Below are 14,135 nucleotides of genomic sequence, written 5' to 3'. Positions count from 1 at the left end.
AAAAAAAAAAAAAAGAAAGAAAAAAAAAAAAAAAAAAAAAAAAGTGACATTTCCTTTCATCGGTTTTTCTTTGCACCTTTTCAGCCTTACTGCTGCCCGTTTCCCTCGAGTGTCTGCGAAGAGGCCCTCGCTCCCACCTCCCTCCTTAGGCTCCCCGCAGGGACTTTGCTTGCCTCGCATCCACTTTCTTTTTTTTTTTTTTCTTTTTTCTTTTTCTTCTTTTTTTTTCTTTGCCCTCCTCGGGTGAGGGAGAGAACTGGGCTGGAACTCAGGGAGAAGGTAAATCTCCCGCCGACGGCACGGGCAAGGGGAGCCCCTGTGGGCCCCGTCGCTTCCCTCGCGTCACCCGTGCTCTGGTTTTCCTCTCCCTGAAGCACTGTGTATACAAAGGGCTCGCTTCTGTCTTTCAATTAGGTAACCGAGATTTATTTACTTTTGCTCTTTTTCCCGTCTCTACACGTATTCAGTGTTTGTAGCTGCTGTCAGCCTCGGGGTTGGTTTTTCTATTTGGTTTTGTTTTGTTTTGTTTTTCCCCCAAGCGGATATGTTATTTATTTGTATTTCTCCGAAGGCAGTTTTAAATCAAATGAGTGTGTCAAGGAGGACTCCGTCCAGCCTGTCTCCTAAAATAATCAGCAGCTCTCCGCCGCTCCGGCCGCAGCGTGCGGGTGGCAAAGTGCATTTTAATGAGTCGTCGCGGAAGACGAGGGTTCTGGCCGAGGGCCTGACCCCCCTCCTTGGCAGGAGCTGGGGCTGCCCTCTGCTCTGGGGGATGCCCGAAGAGCCCCATTTGGGTGGGCGACTTCTTCCCAGCGCGTCGGAAGGGGAAACGTTGAGCCCAGCTTTAGTACATCCCTCCAGAAAAAACAAAACAAAGCAACCCTCCGAAACAAAATGAAACAAAACAAAACAGTAAACCCACCAGGGTATTGTTGGAGAAGGAGAATTTCCACAAGTTGAAGGGGCTGAAGCAGGGTGGGGTGACCCGTAGTGGTGGTGACAATTCTTGGCACCGGCGGGTCCCCCAGGGCTTTCCCGGAGCGCCTTATAAGGCGGAGGGTGGGGGGTCGCCCCAGGCAGGGCTGCGAGGCGCCGAGCCCCCGCCGTGGGAGAGCGTGTGCGTGGGGGAACTGCTGCGTGCTACACGTGGTTGTGTCATTCTAGATAACGGAGGAACGGCTGCCGGAGGAGTCGAGGGACATCTGAGGCGAGCCCATCCCGCCAGAAGGCAGAGTGATGGCATCCCTCCGGGCTGCGAGAGGTAAAGCTGATCTGGCCACTACAGGATTTTTTAAACTGGTGGTTTGGCTTTTTTACTTTGGTTTCAGTGCATTGTTTTTGTTTATTTATTATTTGTATGAGGGGTTTTGAGTTCGGTGTTTGTGGGGTTTGTTTTTTTCGTTTGCGTGGGGGTTTTCTGTGGTCGAGGTTTTTTTGGTTGCTTGGATGGTTAGCTTGTTACTTTTTTTACCTTTTTCTTTTTTTTTTTTTTTTTTTTTTTTTTTTTTTTTTTTTTTTTAGGGGATTGTGTTTTGGTTTGGTTTGTTTGTTTCTGGTTTTGTCTTCTTTTTCCTTACTTTCGGAGTTTTCTGAAGAGCACAGACCTACCTGGGGCGAGACGGCTTTGCCACTCCGGGGAGCGCCTCTGTCCAGTCCCTCGGCAGCTGTCTGTCTGTCTGTCTGCCCCACACTGGGAGACGGACACGGCCGGCCTAGCTCCGGCAAGGAGAACCACCAGAGACATAGTCCAGCAGACACTGCTTGTTCTACCCGCGCCTCCCGCCTCGCCTCGCCTCCCTTCCTTCTCCTCCCGCCCAGCTTCCCGCACCCCCGGCCCCGCTGCGCGGAGCTGCCGGCGGGAAGGAGTGGTGCCTGGGCAAGGGGCTCCCCCGCTGCCGGCCGCTGCAGGCGTTGCCATGGGAGAAGGAGGCACTTCGCCTCCTCCGAAACTAATTGTCATTTTTCCGCGAAGAAACGGAGGTGCTGCGGGAGGTGGGTTCGTCTTTTTTTTGCATTAAAACGAGGGTAAATTAAAAATCACAAGGAGCGGTCACCTGCTCCGCGGCCTCCCGCGATCCCCCGCGTCCTGCCCTTAAGTTTTTATTGTCTATAAACAGTAAAGCAGGAGCGGCCAGTAATAAGATCAGGAAAGGAGGCATTAGACAAACAGCGCCCAGGCACCTCACGCGTAGGAGCGTGCTCTCAAAAGACACTTTCTGTCGAGCCCCAGTAAAGGTTTTATTGGTAATTGAGAAGAGACACACAGCCGCAGGTTTGGCATTAATGACCACTTCAGTGGGTAAAAATTACAGTGCCTTGCTTGTGGACGAGACCCACTGGGCAAAGGGCACTGAGCAGCAATAACATGTATTTACTAAAGGAGTTCCTGCCAAATTAATGTCGGGATTTACGCTTCGATTTGCCGGATAAACCTTTCAGTAACTATGAAAGCAGGCCAATAACTTTTATAGAGGAAAGAAAAATATTTAAAGTCAGTGACTTCTTTAGTAGCTGAAAATTAACTTCTTACAACAAATGGGTTTTTTCCTGCCCGTTGAATCAAAGAGACTTCTATAGTGAAATTTCATCCTGAAAGTTCTGCTATTTAAAAAATAACAACACCCCGCGGGGCAATATTTTAGCTTTTAAACCAAACCAACCTGAAGCGTTGTCTGTGGGCAGAGGTGCTCACTCAGATTCATTGAGAGCAAAAGATCCACAATATTTTTCTTAGAATTTTCAAATATTCAGGGAGCACAGAAATGTTTTACTCCGGTACAGATCCTGAAGTTCTTCCTACAAGATTTTTTTATCTCCTCGTTGTCAAACGAAGTAATTAGGAAACGGAATTACCCTCTCTGGTGCTGTGCTTTCAGGTAGCAAAGGCATTAGAGCTGTAAACTTGGCATTTTCTGAACGTCTCCGGCTCCTCATCCATCAGCACTGGACCTTTCAGAGCGTTTAAACTTTGCATTTAGTTCGATGCTACTCAGCTGTGCAGGGATAAGTTCTGTCGCCTGACTCCAGTGACTTCCCGTCTCTGGGCAGAGGCAGAGAGGAGCAGGGTTGCCGGCAGCTCCCTGCCCTGCTCTCTCATCGCCTCCTGGGCCGCTTCCGTCCCGGAACTGGGATTCACCGGGTATCAGCGCTTGGAAAACTTGGTGGGGGTATCTTCTACTGTCCTTGGCAAGGATCCCTTTTTTGTAATTGAAAACCAGTCACGCGAATTTCCTCAAGTCGTGGGCCCCTAATACTCTCTTCAATGTCAATGTTACTTAAAAACAAACAAACAACACGGGAAAAAAAGCCCACAAAAACCACAACCAAAACCAAAACTAACCAACCCACACAAACAAAAGCAAAAAAAGAAGAAAACAAAGGCAGTTGTGGCTTTGAATTTGGAGATTTATCGAACACGGTTCTAAACCTCTCATTTTATCCGTGCTAAAGGAAATAGAAAAAAATGAGGTACGGATTCATAAAGATACATAAATGAACACGCAGCTATAGTGTGAGTGTGCAGATTTGTCAGTTGTTGAGAGCACTTCCCCTGAAAAAGAGAAGAGGATGAAGAAATAGTTATCCCTTCATCAGATTAAAACCCATCTGTTGTTTTTAAATATTTAAATCCTTTCGTCAGGACTATGGCTTTATTCCAAATAATTAAATTATAGTGATTTTGCTAGTCGCATGGGACAAAAACACAAACAAAAACACAAAACCAACGAAACAAAAAACCAAAAACAACAACCGAAGAAACTCATAAACAAGTGAACAAATCCCAAAAACAATTTCTCCACCTTCTCATCTCCAAGGCAAAATTTTTCAGTGAATTTCTTGGCTTTATTTCCTCTCCTTATTCGATGCTGAGGCTTAACAAACGAATACAGGTCAGAAAACGTATTTGAAAACAGTAGGTTCATTTACGACCAAGGTCTGGCCAGCATTAATCTGGTGTTTGGAAAACAGTTGACAGTTGTGAGTGTTCCCCCCTTTTCCTTCCTTTCCTTTAAAAGTAAACCCCTCCAAAAACAAATCACAAACCCTCTCTTGCTTACTCCAGGTAGAGTTCCCTTTCGACTTGCAACCAGCCCGAAGGGCTAAATGGAAAGACCATTTAATTATTTTTCTTCTAATCGCTTTAATCCCCGTTATAGTAGGAGCAAATGATGATAATGTGATCCACATGGAGAAAATCCCCGGGGAAGGGGGTGGGGGAGATTAGGACAGGGGGATCCTCCCGGCCCTGCGCCCTGGCAGGTGGAGCATGGCGGGGCGGAGTAGGAAGTACGGATCGACTCAAAAATAAATATGGCACTGGAGTAACGCTTTCTAATCGGTGGGCACCTTATTTTTTATTTTATTATTTTGTTTTTGCATCGGTTGACGCGTCTGTAAAGTGTCGCGGTTGTCACCTTGTTTCGACAGGGGACCATCCTAAAACAGAGAAGGAAAAACAAGACCACCCATCCCCCGCCTCTTCGGAGCCTGAGCAAGGACAAGCTGATTAATTTTCTCTGGTCGCCCTCGCAATCCCTCAGGGACGCTTCGCTTTGCCCCAGCGTTCGGCCGGCGGCCACGCATATCCCTCCGGCTGCAGGGGCTCTGCGAAAGCCCGAGGAGGAGGAGGGTGAGAAAGAGGAAGGGAAGCTTATCGACAGTATCAGTTAGAACCCCCACCGAAGTAAGACTCCTAGGAATAGAGCTAACAGGGCAATCACCGGGCACTTGGTTTTCTTTGGATGTTTGCAGTTCTGAACATATGCGGGACCTGTCGGTTTCTATAAACATCTCTCTGCAGGCAGTCAATCAATCATACCAGCAAGCAAGCAGACCAGGAGCCTAGGATATATACAAGGCATAAATATGTACATACAAACCCTGACTTTGTACTATTTGCACTTTTTTTTTTTTTTCCTCTTCCCAGAGCCTTTCTAAGAGAAACTGTACCTAGGAAGATTATTCCAACAGAATCAGGAAGTCACAGTGGAAAAGTGAGAGGTACTGTTAGAAAGTTATGTTATACTATATTTCATGTTTTAATACCACTGAGGGAAATATTAGAAAAGTAAAAAAAAAAAGTCTTTAAGCAAGCTGAATACTTTAAAAAAAATATCCTACTATACTTGTAGTTAGGGACCTAATTTCAGGAATATGTGCCTGAAAAACATGAAAACTTGTAATTTAAAAATACTATGCAATAGATATATCTGGAAAAGGTATGATTTTACCAGATTTTCTAGTCAGCAAAGTATACTTTATGTCGCAGTAATTTCCAGTCTTAATTTGAAACATATTTGTATCCAGGGATAGCTCCTTGCAAATGCACTGTATTATTATTATTAATAATAATCTTTTGATAATAAGAGCTCTGCACAGCATGGAATTTGTGCCCTCTCTTTCTGACACTAAGTTTTTTGCTTGCAGCAGCACGTGTGAGCAAGACATCCATAGGGTGAAGAACACAACAGATCTGAGACACCCTGGTAATGCAGAGGAATAGTTACATATCAAGGTAGGAGAAAATCAAGTTTCAGGACTTAAAAGGAGAAGAGCAGATTCTGAGCTGGTATAAACTAGGACTTTAACTGAAACAGAGAAGTGGCTGGTGCTGCAGAAATGGTGGCTTGTTTTTCTTTTGTTGCTATGATCCAAAATGTGGTCCCTTCCTCTAGACAAGTGAGCATCAAGTAAAGCCCTGGGCTGCTTTGGCCTGGTGGGGGAATGACACTCAGAGAGCAGAAGCTGTGCTTTCGCTGCCAGTATCATGGGGAGCTTTCTCCAGCTGGTGAAACCTGCCAAACAAGCTTGTGAAATTGTGGACAAGAGTGTTAGTTTTGCTCAGGAAAGACTTTGTGACTGCCATTGTCTCTATGGAGCTATTCTCAAATGTATTTTTATTTTGTTGCAATTATTGCATTTGCTGTGCAAGTTTTCCCACAAAAATAAATATGATGTTAAACTCGCTTTCACTCTGATTATTATCTGTTTAAACAAATCCTACAAGGAGCCTGAGCCAAATGCTACTCATGTCAGGAGAGTGGTTTTAGGTGCTGCTAAATAGTAGAGAAAGTTGGTTTCACTGGCTTCTCAGAACCTTAAAAGCACATGTTTAAAGATGGATATCATCAGCAGAATAGGGACAGAGCTATTAATCTGATTACATCCAAGACCCCCCGTTGTAAGAACATGTTTAAAATGGATTGGATCACTTGCTTGCTTTAAAGTTGTTCTCATTTTTATGTAACAATTTATAACTTATCATCAAGTAAGACAGAGCTTCAACAGTCAAAGGTTTATTCTTGTGAACCTGATGCATTGTTTTCCATAGCAATGTATTATGGAATCCCTTAACAGACACTTGTGTTGATCTGTGGTAGATAAGACAAACACAATGAGGGATAAAAATATCAACAATTTCCAGTTAAATAGTGCATGGAAGAAATAAAAATAATTAAACTAGTAGGTGAAGATTCTTTAAATATTTAATAACTTTGCAAGTAATATTTTTGTAAGCATGGTAACACAAATTCCACATTCTAACCTTCTGGGGTGGTAACTGTGAGGTGACTCTTTTTTCAGGTATCAAAGTTTAGCTCACATGGAATTCTTAATCTTTATTCACAAAAAAAATTGGCAACCACAGAAATTATATTTTAATATTAAAGAAAAACTGTCAAAGGTTCACTTTTTTTTTTTTTAAACTCTCAAGATTCATAGTCCTTTCCCTCCTTTCCCTGCTATCTTCTTTCCTCCTCTCCCTCTACCCCTGCCCCCTTTTTTTTTTTCCCCTTTGATTTTCCCCTTTTTTTTCCTTTTTCCCTTCTGTCCCCCAATGATTGTTGAGAATTATATAAACAAGGTTGGTTTTTTAGTTCTTTTTAAATGAAGGAAGGTGAAGAGAGGTACACAACACACATACCTGACAGTATGAACACCCCACACACCCAATCTTCCTCCCTAGCCTTTTTCAGCTTTTGGGAATACCTTCTGAACATTGTGATAGGACAAGTGACAAATCCCTTTCTAGAAGATCTTGCTTCTAAAGACAATGCTACTGACTCACAAAAGACTGTTTGTGAGAAGTGCCAAACAGTGCAGACAGATTGCTATTCATCAGCCTATGAACACACCAATTCTCCAATGCTAGATTATGGGGCACACCTGTACCCTGAGAACTGGTTACAAAGGGCACTTTAGTCATCACCTGAGAATGTTACAGTTGACTAAAATTGAGACAGACACCTTTTGTTGTAAACCAATATTCCGCTGTGCTTGTACAGGTAGGACTCTGCTACTTATTTTACAGATCTTCTATGCATTGTGGGCAATAAATTTTACTATTTTTCTTTTCTCTGAAGTTAAATGCTTTTTTACTAAAGCATAAATTGTATTAAGTAATAGTATTATTTGCACTGCATGCAGTAAGCATAAAGCCCCCAGAGTGCCAACCTGCTTTTTAGTTTTTGCTTCTTCAAAACCACAATGGAATCCTGACTCCAGCTCCATGAGTTACTGATTTGTTTTTGACAGTGGTAGGGCCAGAATTTTACCAGGGTGTATCTTGTTAGGTGTTGTACAGACAATGCAGATAAGCCTCTCCAAGTTATTCTGTGTAAAATTATGCTTAATTGAATTATGTAGTGAAAAATGTCCAAAATAGACTATAGATTTTTGATCAATATTCATGGAATCAATTTTAAGACAATTTTGGAATAATTATGAGACTAGAGTTACCGATATAAAGCTGTATGGTTGGTAATGTGGGCTTTCTTTTCTATTTCTTTTGCATAAGCAATGGTCTATATGCAGAAATATCAACACTGACTGAGAGTACACCTTAACTGCTGCTTCTTTTGTTTCTGTTATTTAACCAGTGTTAAGAATTCACAGAGAAAACTTCATTTTTAAAAAAATAACAAGATTATTCACAGTCCATTTACTAATTAGGGGGAAGACAAGAGTAGGCTGCAAGGACTCTGCTCAGCCTCGCTCTAGACAGCTGTGGAGCAGAGCAGACTTGTGGACAGAGCAGGGAGGCTGCTGTGTTACTGCAGGAAAACGGAATTCAGGCATTGGAATTCCAAGTCAGGCATTGGAATGGGCTGCCCAGGGAGGTGGTGGATTCTCTGTCGCTGGAGGTTTTTAAGAAGAGATTGAATGTGGCACTCAGTGCCATGGTCTGGGAACTACAGTGGAAGAGGGTCAAGGGTTGGACTTGGTGATCTCAGGGGTCCTTTCCAACCTGGCTGATTCTGTGAAAGAGGGAAGATGAAGTTTGAATATGGCTGGGACCAGGTATCCTCTTATGGACATCACCAATCTCACCTCTTCAAAACTTGTCTCGATACGCATTTTAGGTTAGAGCATTTTAAATTTAATGAAACCTTTAAAAAAAAGTCTTATCAAAGAAAATGCCTTCCTTTGGCTTTCCTCATTTTACTAATTTGTGTGTTTAGACTCAGGTCAGAAATCCTGAATTATGTGTAATAATGTAACACAGTATCACCAAATATTGCTCATTTAAAAGAATTCTCAGTACATTTTAGGGTCTCTGGGATTTAAAAATCTACTGTATTATAGGAATTCAGCACAATGTTTATATACCATTCGGCCTTTAAGTGCTATGATTTTCAGTATGTGTAATGCAGCACAATGTGCAGTGTGAACTTGTAATATCAAGAAAAAGAAGTACTACAGTAAGGGTGATTACTAATTGTGATTACTAATTGTATGTCTTCTATATTTTACTACATACCTAAACTTTATATATAGGGAAAAAAGATTCAAGTGTTTTTTATCATATTTTACTGTGATAGATGAATCTTGTGTACCTACTGTATGTTTTGCTGCTATGCCAGGAGCAAAAGAACCACAGCACACTAGCTTTTGCTAGCACAAATCAGAAATGCTAGTCAGACCTCTGACAGCATGGAACAGTAGCAAATACATTTGCTGATATAAATCCCTAAGTGGAATATAGAGATAACTTACATTTAATGCAAAAGAATGTAGGGTCTTGATTATCACTAAAAAATACATTGAGATGCACTTCTGTAGCACTTCTGAAGCAGTTTGGTTATTTCCTTGCTTGTTTTGTCATCCAGGTGATTTATGCTCAGGAGGCAAGTTACCCTACGTTCTCCAGTTATAAAAATATATTTCAAATCAATTGCATTACATGTAATTATCACAATTAGTCTGAATTCAGGATGTGAAGACATGGAAAGAGCAGCTGTGAAAATACTTTTTTTTAACACATATGAAACACCTAAGATAAAAGTAGTGCAAAGAATACCCATGATGACATGCCCCATGAGGAGTATGTTCTGCCTGGTGTAACAGAGCAGTAAAGTGTTTTTCACTATCTACATCTCCCCGTAGCCTCACATGAGTTTTGCATTCCTGAGTTAGTGGATAGAGCTGAGGTATAAAGGAGTCCAAAGGAGTGAATGAAAGGTCAATTTGTTGGTACAGGGTTGTGACTGCAGAAAGATTAGTGACAGGCAGATGTGTGTTTTCTTTAAAGGGGAAGACTGCTATTGAAATCAAAGTCTTCTTTTCATTTTTTGTGTATTTATGCATAAGGGGAACACAGTGCTCAAGCTCAACAGAATAAATTTCTATGAGGAAAGTGAGAAAGACAAATAGTAAAGCATTTTAAATATCTACATTAAATTTCAAAAGCATTGCTCTTTTTGTTATGTGCTCTTTCAATGTGAAAATATTGTGAAATTTAAAGGTTTTGGCTAATAGCACATATGTGCAGAGATGTGTCTGCCCTGAGCTCCACAGAGGATTCCTGGCCACTCGGCAGCCTATTTCCATGAGTAGGGCTCAGAGAATGAGGCCTTCTTAAGGGAATGCTGCCAAAAAAATGACAGGTTGCATAGATGGTTTTTCTCCAGAAAAACTTACCTGAACAAGCTTTGATTTTTTTTTTTTTTCCTTTTAGAGAATTTCTTGTCTGTAAGGATTACAGGATTTCCATAAGGTTAATAATAAAGGTTATGTGCACTCTGCAAATTTGATTCTGGTACCCAGTCAAAATCAGAGTTTTGAAATAACTAATGAAGTTCACTTCCTCAGAATGTGTTAATGTCCCAACTTAGAGTTAAACTTTCAACAGCTGAAAGACAATACCATTGACATGTACCTGGCACTAGTTACTCAGGTTTATTTTTTCCTGGAAGGCTGTTTTGGGCGACAGAGTGGCGTCCGGATTTCCCAGGTTGTTGTGCTGACAAACTGCAGTGGTGGTAAAGGCAGGGAGTCTGACAAAATCTCATTAATCATTTTAAATTAAATACAACATTCCTCTCCAACACTGCCATGAAGAAAGCTTTTACAAATGAATACTCTCTCTGAAAAGAACTGGTATCCTGACCCTGTTGCTTTCATACAAATAAGCTTGATTTCTGTCATGTACACATGGCTCAATAAGTAGCATTTTTAAGACTTAAAAAAATGCATTTTTTTAATTGCTAGAAATCTGAAAAGTGCTTTTTGTTCATTTTCTGTATTAGGCAATAGGAGTGAACCATGTATCTGAAAAATACAGCCTCTTCGTTCTTTTGATGAATTGCAGTTTTTTCTTTTTTAAATTATCAAGAAAACACAGCAAGTTTGTTTTTAATGCCAGAAAATTCCATACAGGAAATAGGAGTATTCTGTGTTGATATTTTCTAAACATCTCTTCTCTAAGCTTGATTTTATAATTAAGAAAACTGCAATTTTACTAACTTCATTGTCAGCAAAAGTAATGAAGTGATAAAGGAGAAACTGATTTATCTCTTAGAAGCTTTTTACACTAATGTTGTAACTAATTGTAGTTATCTGGTTATGATTTCATTACAGGTACTATATGGTAAATCTTAACATTTAACATCTGGCAAATAATATAGAAAATCACATACAATTTTATCTTACTAAAATCACTGTTATATGCAGATTATAAAAGTTTGTGTATTATTTCTCTGTAGCCATCACATGCCTACGAAAGACACAGGAAATCCTTTAAGTCTGTCCTTTGTCCATTTTAATAGTGCTTTGGAGCTTAGATTGTTAGATTTTACAATGGCAGGGAACAAACCATCAGCCTTAATGTTTATTAGTTTTGATACATGAAATATGTGAGAAGAAAAAATCCAATTCAACATGAGGAAAATAAATCTGACTTTTCTAAATTCTTAATATTGTTATTTTGACATTTTAACATAGCCAAGTAGGTATACTACAATATTGCTTAAGTACTTAATTTAATACTTGCTTTCTAAAATCAGCTATAAAAATATCAGATTGCACAATGACAGCCTCACATAGGCAATAGATGTATAATTGCTTAAAAAAAACAGAAAAAGAGAAAAAAGGAACAATTCCTGTTGATAAATTTGTTTATGTAAAGAACAGAAATGAGTATACCGAAGAGAAAAATAGTAGTATTCATTTGCCCAGGTAGACAGTATTTTCCTGAAGCTGTATTTTACAACTGTTTATAATTTTTCTTTTTCCAGTGTGGGGGATGGGAGGGAAAGTTTTAAAAGAACAAATTGAATTTTTTTCCCCTAAATGCTAATTTCTTGCCTAGTTTAAGATTGGCAAACATGTCTCTTAACTTAAAATTGTTTGGGCTTTTGTATGTTGAAGCAGATTTGATTTATTTTAAAAAGCCAAAGCTGTATAACTCTGTTAGAGTATGAACGGAAAGTATTTAGATGGAAAGAGTATCAGAGACCATCTATAACAAACCACGTGAATATGTAATTGACATGAATGTGTAATGACACGAACATGCCATATTCCTTGAATAAATGCAGGGTGCCACAGAATTTAATACAGGCATAAATGAGCTGTATCACAGTACACTACATGAACACAGGTACGTTCATTTCCCCTATGTGAACAAGGAACAGTTGTCCTCCTGTCATGTCTGTGTGTACTACAGTTAGCAACATTCAGAAATGGCCATTCAGAACACAACTTCAGTATCTTTAAGTACCAGAATCATAGAATAATTAAGGTTGGAAAGGCCATCTAAAATCATAAAGTCCAACTGCCAATAATTAGTGTTTGCAGGGGGATGGGCTGCAGGCTCCTTTCTTCCTTCAGTGTTGTGTAGGGTTGGCATGATGTCAACACTGTGTGGCAAAGTTCAGAGGGCATGTAGTGGTGGAATCACAACAGCTCAGGAATCATTTCACAATTACGAGTAGGATCACAGCCGTGTGATCAGACTTGGGATACTCTTACTTGACCAAGCAGATATTTCCACGTCACATCATTTAGTGACAGCTGGATCTATCATTATTGTATTTTAAAACTTACTTGGAGACACCAGTAGTGCACTGAAGAAGGCACTGTACTAAATATAGTTTTTCTGGAGGATGTCTAAGAAAATTCAAACTTTATCTTTCTTACTTTCTAAGAGTATCAGCACATCTGCTTTTGCTTGTGTGTGTTTTTTCAGACAGAACAAGACCTAACAATGAAAAGTTTGTATTCTTACAACGCAGAAAATTACTTCTCTGCCATTCCAAAGATTTAAGCTTCGAAGGAAAAAAGGACAGAAGAAATGTCTGTTGTCATTTTTTGTTTCTTGGTTACCTCTAAGGAAATCCACACTTGGCATGTGGTGTTTGCTCTTTTCTATTCCACCGTTAGTAACATAATGCACAGCACAAGTTGGGTGCTAACACCTAACACTATTCAAAATCATATTGTGAAGATTAGATGCCATTATCTTATTATTCAGGGGTTTGAGTCTTGGTTTTTTTTTAAGCCTGGATGTGTGCTATGGAAATTTACCACATCATCCTGTTTCTATTTTATCTTCTTGGCCGTTACACTAGTCTTGAAGCTTTCTAAGCATTCCATCTGCCTGCAGGCTTTGTATCTGAGGATGGGAACTGAGGGTAACTGGAAAGTAAGAAAAATGTAGATTAACAATCTGTACCTATCAATGCAAAATCAAAAGTAGTATCACTAATGTAAACTCAAATACCAGTCAGAAGAGAATTAGGCTTTGCTTTGCATTTGTGGTTTAAGAAGAAAACATTTACTAATTAGTTATTTCAAAATGAATTGAATTAGTCCTTTTAGGTGTGTTAACTTCTGAGAAGAGTTTTCCAGGAGGTCATATTTTGCAGTCTTCAGGTAAGCTCACTTTAAGAAGCACACAGACTTGGTTTTATAGATGATGGTAAAAGTTTTCCAATTATTTTTTTTTTTTTTTAACAGGACTAGACACCCAAGTCATGAACAAAGCTCCCCAATGTACCATATACTCTTTGTGTTTAAGATCTATTGACCACTAGAGAATGCATTCTTGGGCTTTCTAAAATATATGAAATTACACAGGCTGAAGTGACAAGGAGTGATATTCTAAAACCTCTCTGCACTATTGCTGGATCCTGGCTGTGGCTGTGTATGCTACACAAATATAAATGGCATTTACACTTGGTTAAAGGTCATCTAAATAAATAAATAAAACAATGAACCCCACGCTTTTTTTATGGGTGCATTTTTGTAGGTGGACTAGAGGTATAAAGTAAATGTACTAAACACTTGAAACAGAAACAGTAGGGACTTTTTTTTTCTTTTTTCTGTCATTTTTGCAGCCCTTAGGCAGACTGCAGTTGTCATCAGTCTTCTCATCTAAGACAAATGTAGCACTCCCCAGGTGCCAAACAGAAAGCCATGGTGTGGGCAAAATGCGTGACTATGAGTTGTATGACCTGCATTCAATTCCTGGCTCTGCCATAGGCTTCCTACATAAAAAATAAGATTATTCTGTAAATCAGAAATGAGAACATATTCCTAGCTTACTTCATGGTGTGGTAGGGAAAAAGGATAAATCTCTTTCTTACCACAAGGAATCCAGATGCTAGTAATAGGTGAATATTACGTGAGCAAACATAATCAGCAACAGCTCTGACTTCAACTACATGTTATGTCAATCTAAGAAAAACACTGCTTTATGAATTATCTGAAAACCCAGGCAAATTCTCATTCAATTCCTGCACATGCATCACAGTTTCACTGCTAATATTCTACACTTGCCAAAAAATGTAAGACACAACTTGGCTGAAACAATTATTGCAGAATTTGCATAAATCTAGATCTGATTAAAATCTAAC

At 39.9% G+C, this 14,135-nt stretch overlaps 1 long non-coding RNA gene across 3 annotated transcripts; it reads left to right on the top strand.

Annotated features, from left to right (window-relative positions):
• Positions 1-1,209: 1,209 nt before the first annotated feature.
• Positions 1,210-13,363, top strand: LOC115598240. Of its 3 annotated transcripts, none has more exons than XR_003987514.1 (4): positions 1,210-1,261; positions 5,428-5,515; positions 13,099-13,152; positions 13,237-13,363. It is a non-coding gene; the product is annotated as an uncharacterized LOC115598240 (long non-coding RNA). The 3 variants fall into 3 exon arrangements; XR_003987513.1 differs by lacking the exon at positions 1,210-1,261 and adding an exon at positions 4,429-4,630; XR_003987512.1 differs by lacking the exon at positions 1,210-1,261 and adding an exon at positions 4,429-4,684.
• The last annotated feature ends 772 nt before the right edge of the window (positions 13,364-14,135 follow it).

The sequence above is a fragment of the Calypte anna genome, chromosome 4A (genome assembly GCF_003957555.1).
Source record: "Calypte anna isolate BGI_N300 chromosome 4A, bCalAnn1_v1.p, whole genome shotgun sequence".
Taxonomy (NCBI): Eukaryota; Metazoa; Chordata; class Aves; order Apodiformes; family Trochilidae; genus Calypte; species Calypte anna.
This window is presented reverse-complemented; position numbering and strand designations above follow the sequence as displayed.